This window comes from Simochromis diagramma, unplaced genomic scaffold (assembly GCF_900408965.1).
Source record: "Simochromis diagramma unplaced genomic scaffold, fSimDia1.1 OVJJ01000692.1, whole genome shotgun sequence".
In the NCBI taxonomy this organism is placed as follows: Eukaryota; Metazoa; Chordata; class Actinopteri; order Cichliformes; family Cichlidae; genus Simochromis; species Simochromis diagramma.
In genome coordinates this window covers 1,353,340-1,359,339 of record NW_024387485.1, presented here as the reverse complement: position 1 = coordinate 1,359,339, position 6,000 = coordinate 1,353,340, and the positions used below count along the sequence as shown (strand labels likewise).

The window sequence follows — 6,000 nt, the reverse complement described above, 5'->3', positions numbered from 1 at the left end:
CGCTGCCGCACGGGGATATCATCTAAGAGCGGAATGTCATGGGAGATCAAGTTAGTGCAACCCAAATCAGTGTCATGAGCAGAAAAGACCGAGCTGTATTTCTTAAGGAGAGACCTCACCTGTCCCTGTTCCTCTGCTGACAGTTTAGACAAATCAATTCCTTTCATCTGATCCTGCACAGTAGGAGTGGCGGTGTGAGATGCCATTGTTGCTATGTTCGGGGGTATTTCTGTCACACCAGCAGGCAAACTGACCACGTAAACATCCTCCAGGGTCCCCATAACAGTCCTGGGATGAAGCAAAACCGCCATGGTCCCTACATTAACAACTGGTATGTATGCAGTACCTCTAACCACTCGAACCAATGCAGGGGACGCTAAAAGTCCAGCAGGGAAATTAACATCATTGGGTTCAAATAACACGGTGGCACCTGAATATTGCTCAGAACAGGTGGCGGCCACTATTTTCATTACACCACCTGGAATGCAACATGCTCGCTTACCTCTCACTCTCACATGGCCAGACAAATCCGGTGGGGCTCTTGTACTAACATCATGGCACTTTTGCAGTGCATGGACATGGAGTTTAGGGGCCTCTGTGACAGAGCCCAGACTAAATAATGCTTCACCATGTTGCCCAAAAAGCTTGTGGTAACATTTCCAAATAACATTCATCCCTAATACACCCGGAACCGTAGAAGGTCCTGCACCTGGAGGATATTTAACGATCAACACACCACTCTGTGAAATAAACTTACCACAGAGCTCTACACCTAGCTCTATATAGCCAAGGTAGGGAATAGACAAACCATTAGCCGCTTTAAGCTGCAACCAATGACAAGCTTGGAGACGCTCTTGACCCCAGGACTCCAAATGCTGGCGGAAAAAGCTTTCAGTTATGGTGGACACCATGGACCCCGTATCAACCAAACAAGGTACTTTTATGCCGCCCATGTCCACATCTATATGCGGACAGGATGAAATTAATTTGAGACTGCCTCTGGACCATTAGAAACAACCCTTGAGCCATTAGACACCCCACCTGAACTGTGGCTCGGCAGTACGGAGGGTGCTAGTTTTCCGAAGCCGTATTTAAAGGAGAGTGCCTGCGATTATGCGGAGGGGCCTGCGAAGGAGGCCGGGAACGAGGAACACGTTCCCCATCACACTCCCGAGCAAAATGTCCAGGTTGCTGACAACGTCCGCATATAATGGAATCGCTCTGTCCTGAGCGAGACATTCGATGGGGGCCCTGCAATCGAGCAATGCTCTGAGTGAGCTGATTAAGTTGCTCCTGCTGGTTCAATTCAATTCAATTCAATTTTATTTATATAGCGCCAAATCACAACAAAAGTCGCCTCAAGGCGATTCATAGATACAGAGAAAAACCCAACAATCATATGAGCCCCTATGAGCAAGCACTTTGGTGACAGTGGGAAGGAAAAACTCCCTTTTAACAGGAAGAAACCTCCAGCAGAACCAGGCTCAGGGAGGGGCGGGGCTATCTGCTGCGACCGGTTGGGGTGAGAGAAGGAAGACAGGATAAAGACATGCTGTGGAAGAGAGACAGAGGTTAATAACAGATATGATTCAATGCAAAGAGGTCTGTTAACACATAGTGAGTGAGAAAGGTGACTGGAAAGGAAAAACTCAATGCATCATGGGAATCCCCGGCAGCCTACGTCTATTGCAGCATAATTAAGGGAGGATTCAGGGTCACCTGGTCCAGCCCTAACTATATGCTTTAGCAAAAAGCAAAGTTTGAAGCCTAATCTTGAAAGTAGAGATAGTGTCTGTCTCCTGAATCCAAACTGGAAGCTGGTTCCACAGAAGAGGGGCCTGAAAACTGAAGGCTCTGCCTCCCATTCTACTTTTAAATACTCTAGGAACAACAAGTAGGCCTGCAGAGCGAGAGCGAAGTGCTCTAATAGGGTGATTATGGTACTACAAGGTCATTAAGATAAGATGGGGCCTGATTATTTAAGACCTTGTATGTGAGGAGCAGGATTTTGAATTCAATTCTGGATTTAACAGGAAGCCAAAACAGGAGAAATCTGCTCTCTCTTTCTAGTCCCTGTCAGGACTCTTGCTGCAGCATTTTGGATTAGCTGAAGGCTTTTCAGCGAGTATTTTGGACATCCTGATAATAATGAATTACAGTCGTCCAGCCTGGAAGTAATAAATGCATGAACTAGTTTTTCAGCGTCACTCTGAGCCAGGATATTTCTAATTTTAGAGATGTTGCACAAATGGAAGAACGCAGTCTTACATATTTGTTTAATATGTGCGTTGAAGGACATGTCCTGGTCAAAAATGACTCCAAGGTTCCTCACAGCGTTACTGGAGGCCAAGGCAATGCCATCCAGAGTAAGAATCTGGTTAGATACCATATTTCTAAGCTTTTCAGGGCCGATTACAATAACCTCAGTTTTATCTGAATTAAGAAGCAGAAAGTTAGCGGCCATCCAGGTCTTTATGTCTTTAAGACATTCCTGCAGTTTAACTAATTGGTGTGTGTTATCTGGCTTCATGGACAGATAGAGCTGGGTGTCATCTGCATAGCAGTGAAAATTTATGCTATGTCTTCTGATGATGCTGCCTAAGGGAAGCATGTATAATGTAAACAGAATTGGTCCCAGCACTGAACCCTGTGGAACTCCATAATTAACCTCAGTGTGTGAAGAGGACTCTCCATTTACATGAACAAATTGGAGTCTATTAGATAGATATGATACAAACCACTGCAGCACAGTACCTGTAATACCTACAGCATGTTCTAATCGCTCTAATAGGATATTATGGTCGACAGTATCGAACGCTGCACTGAGGTCTAGCAGGACAAGCACAGAGATGAGTCCACTGTCAGAGGCCATAAGAAGATCATTTGTAACCTTCACTAAAGCTGTTTCTGTGCCGTGATGAGCTCTGAAACCTGACTGAAACTCTTCAAATAAGCCATTCCTCTGCAGATGATCAGTTCAACTATTTGAATTTAAATGTCCATCCATCCATCCATCCATCCAGTTTCTTTGTTTGGGAATAGTGTGCTATGGTTTTTGGTGTCCCTGGTATACTTTTTCCCATATATACTTTTAGTACACAAGGAACCAGCAGTCACCCACACTTTGAAAACATCTACAACACCGACAGAAGGAAGATTTGGGAACCAGCTTTACCTATACAGTGTCAGCAGAGACTGGTGGGGTCTCTGAACCATCTTTGTTCTCAGCCTATAAGGGACACAAGTGGTCAAATGAACTGCATCACATTTTTAATTGGGTTTGATTCATTATCTGCCCCCCTCCCAAGTTGCTGCTACTGCTACAGCCACCACTACCCCATCTCCACCTCAGCACGTCTTCACACTCCCAGTTCATTTCCAGTGCCTCTCCCCCTCAGCCATGATCCTCCAATACACAGCCACCCTGTTTCTAACATGTTTCTGACTCTAATGCCCAAGAGGCTCTGCAATACTGCCACCAAAACACTAGGTGGAGGTAGGGAGTATATAGCATTGTTGGCCAATCTTTACTTCTTATTTGTACTTCCTGTGTTTATTTTAAATAATAGTGACGACAAGGCATGTCATACTACGCCAACTGGAGCTAATACATCTTGAAGAAGAGATACTGATAATGAAGGAATTACAACCGGGAAACCGAGGGTCTTGAATTGTCACCTCACCAAGAACACCTTACTGATGTTCTTGTACCCCATTCCAACCTTGTACAGGCCTGGAATGGAACAGATTGATTCTGTGGTGTGCAATGAAAATCTCTACATCTCCAGCTCTGCCAACTCCAATTAAGCCTCATGTCTTTTTGTCAGTTGCACCTGTCTCCCTCTTATTCACACACATATTCTGTCTTGCATTTACCTGCCAAACTATACATCACAAAAGGACTCACTGCCATGTTTTAAACCTCAGACCTGTCAAATTGTCCATTATTTATTAAAATGCATTAAAGTTATACCTCAAACATTTTCTAGTGAACTTCTGTAAAAAATAAATTCTCAAAATATCACATCAAAATTTACAAAATAAATGAATACAAAACTTGTGTTGATCCGTCACAAGAGGGCGTAAATGTTCTCTTTATTGCGAGAGCTTGGTTTACCAGTGACAACTGAATGTGGGCCAAAGAGTGAACTAAAGAAATTATTTGGAAAAAAACAAAAACGTTTGGCTCTTCGATACCTTCTTCCACAAGTTACATTATAAATTATAATGGCTGAATTCGGTTAAGATTACCTCGGGCCTTTTAAATCAAACTGTTAAATGTTCCTCTTAATCATAGTTAAGTTTTATTATTGTTATTATTGTTATTATTATTATTATTGGTTCTACAAGCAAAACATAGACAAAATACAATATAAAATGTTAAATGTAAGTTACATGTGTATTTAAAACATATCAGAATACAAACTATGGTAAAATAGCCTGTTTGATATTAGCCGAACGGTGAGACATCCGAGAACCTTCACAGACATACATCCGAGATATTGTAACCTGTAAATTTAAAGAAATAACGGGTATTGTTGATGGAAAAGTCGTGCTTTGTCTCTGTCTTTTCAATACACAAGTGTAAGCTTATATCCCTACAGGAACTGAACGTACTGCTACTTCTCCACTTCCTCCTGTTGCCAACCTGGGAAGCGCTCTCTTCCCGTAGACTGGCAGGCTAAGTGCAAGCGACACTTAGCCCACCATTGGCTGTCCCGACTGCCGAAGCTGGCAGGCAGTGGCGACAGGGAAGGACCGGACCAACGGACCTTTTTGGTGGAAATACTGACATAACGCCGGGAAAACGGGCGGAAACAAAGGGAATATATGTTTTTATAAATGGTCTGGATTTCCTAAACAGACTGAAACGCTGCTAACGTTGAATGTTAGCTGGAAGTTTCCTAGCTGGTGCCGTGATGTGGTGACGCGACTCCACGGAATCGACGGGAGGCTAACGTTAGCTGATGCTAACGCTACTTGATAAATGAATAATTTTTAACAGAGCTTTTAAGACTCATTTCAGGATTTTAGCATTTTAGATAGTGTAAGAAACTTTTATGATAGATTTTATCATGTTGTGTACTTTTATGTTAATGCTTCAATGACTGCCTGACGTTTTTAAGCTAAAATAGAGCAGCAAACATTAGCTTCCTAGCTGGCTAGTAGCTAACATTGGCTAGTTGTCGACTTTAAACTGTCTTTAAGCCAAAGAATCCTGTTTCAAATGAGCTAAACCGACTACGGCTGCTTATTTTTTTCACGTCACTTAACTGTATCAGTTAATGTTCACTAGTTATATATGAGTCAAACTTTATATCTGAGGATGGTCGTTCGTTTTGAGATGCAAAAATGAACGCTTCGTTCCACAATCCAGATATGCAATCACCGAATCACCAGCTTACTTAGTGCTTGGTGGCTAGCGCAGAGTTAGCCAGTCAAACTTGGAATACTGCCCCCTGCTCACTTTATGCGAGTGTCGCTTTGAGGCCTTTTCTGAAATGATCTCTCTTTTTTTCTTTTTTTTTTCCACCAAGAGGACCCTTTCACTGCCTTAATGCATCCCTGCCTCTGAATGGAATTTCTGTTTTGAATGACTCTGGATACTTGTAAAGCTTGACAAGGCTCTAATCCACAGTTGGAGTTAGCTGGACTTGTTGACGTTTACTTCGTCATAACATAACCTGGATTTACGAAGGAACTTGGAGTAATAATATTCTTTGAAGGTGAGAAAGAACTTTAACACGAAAATACTTGAGAAAACAATTGTAGGGTTTAACCTAACTCCCAGACGTATCTGATAGCATTACAATGGGCAAGCACTATACTGTCGATGCATTTCGGCTTCCAGCCATCCTCTTGATGGGGACCTAGTTCTTCATTAAAAATAATAATTTACAAAATGCAAAATACAAAAATACTTTGAATAGATTTGTAATTACTTTAACAATTGGTGGCCCCCTTAATCGTTTGCTATACCTCATTTACTACCCAGCTAGC

At 42.5% G+C, this 6,000-nt stretch overlaps 1 protein-coding gene across 12 annotated transcripts in view; it reads left to right on the top strand.

Annotated features, from left to right (window-relative positions):
• The first annotated feature begins 4,620 nt into the window (after nucleotides 1-4,620).
• The window catches only part of ppfia1 (PTPRF interacting protein alpha 1), a 41,499-nt gene continuing 40,119 nt past the window's right edge, over nucleotides 4,621-6,000 (top strand). For 5 of the 12 annotated variants that reach the window (XM_040016712.1, XM_040016706.1, XM_040016709.1 and 2 more), the window contains exon 1: nucleotides 4,623-5,726. The gene's annotated coding sequence lies outside the window, so the exon portion shown is untranslated. Of the gene's footprint in view, nucleotides 5,727-6,000 lie in introns of all 12 variants that reach the window. The other 7 variants (XM_040016707.1, XM_040016702.1, XM_040016705.1 and 4 more) reach the window with 2 other exon arrangements.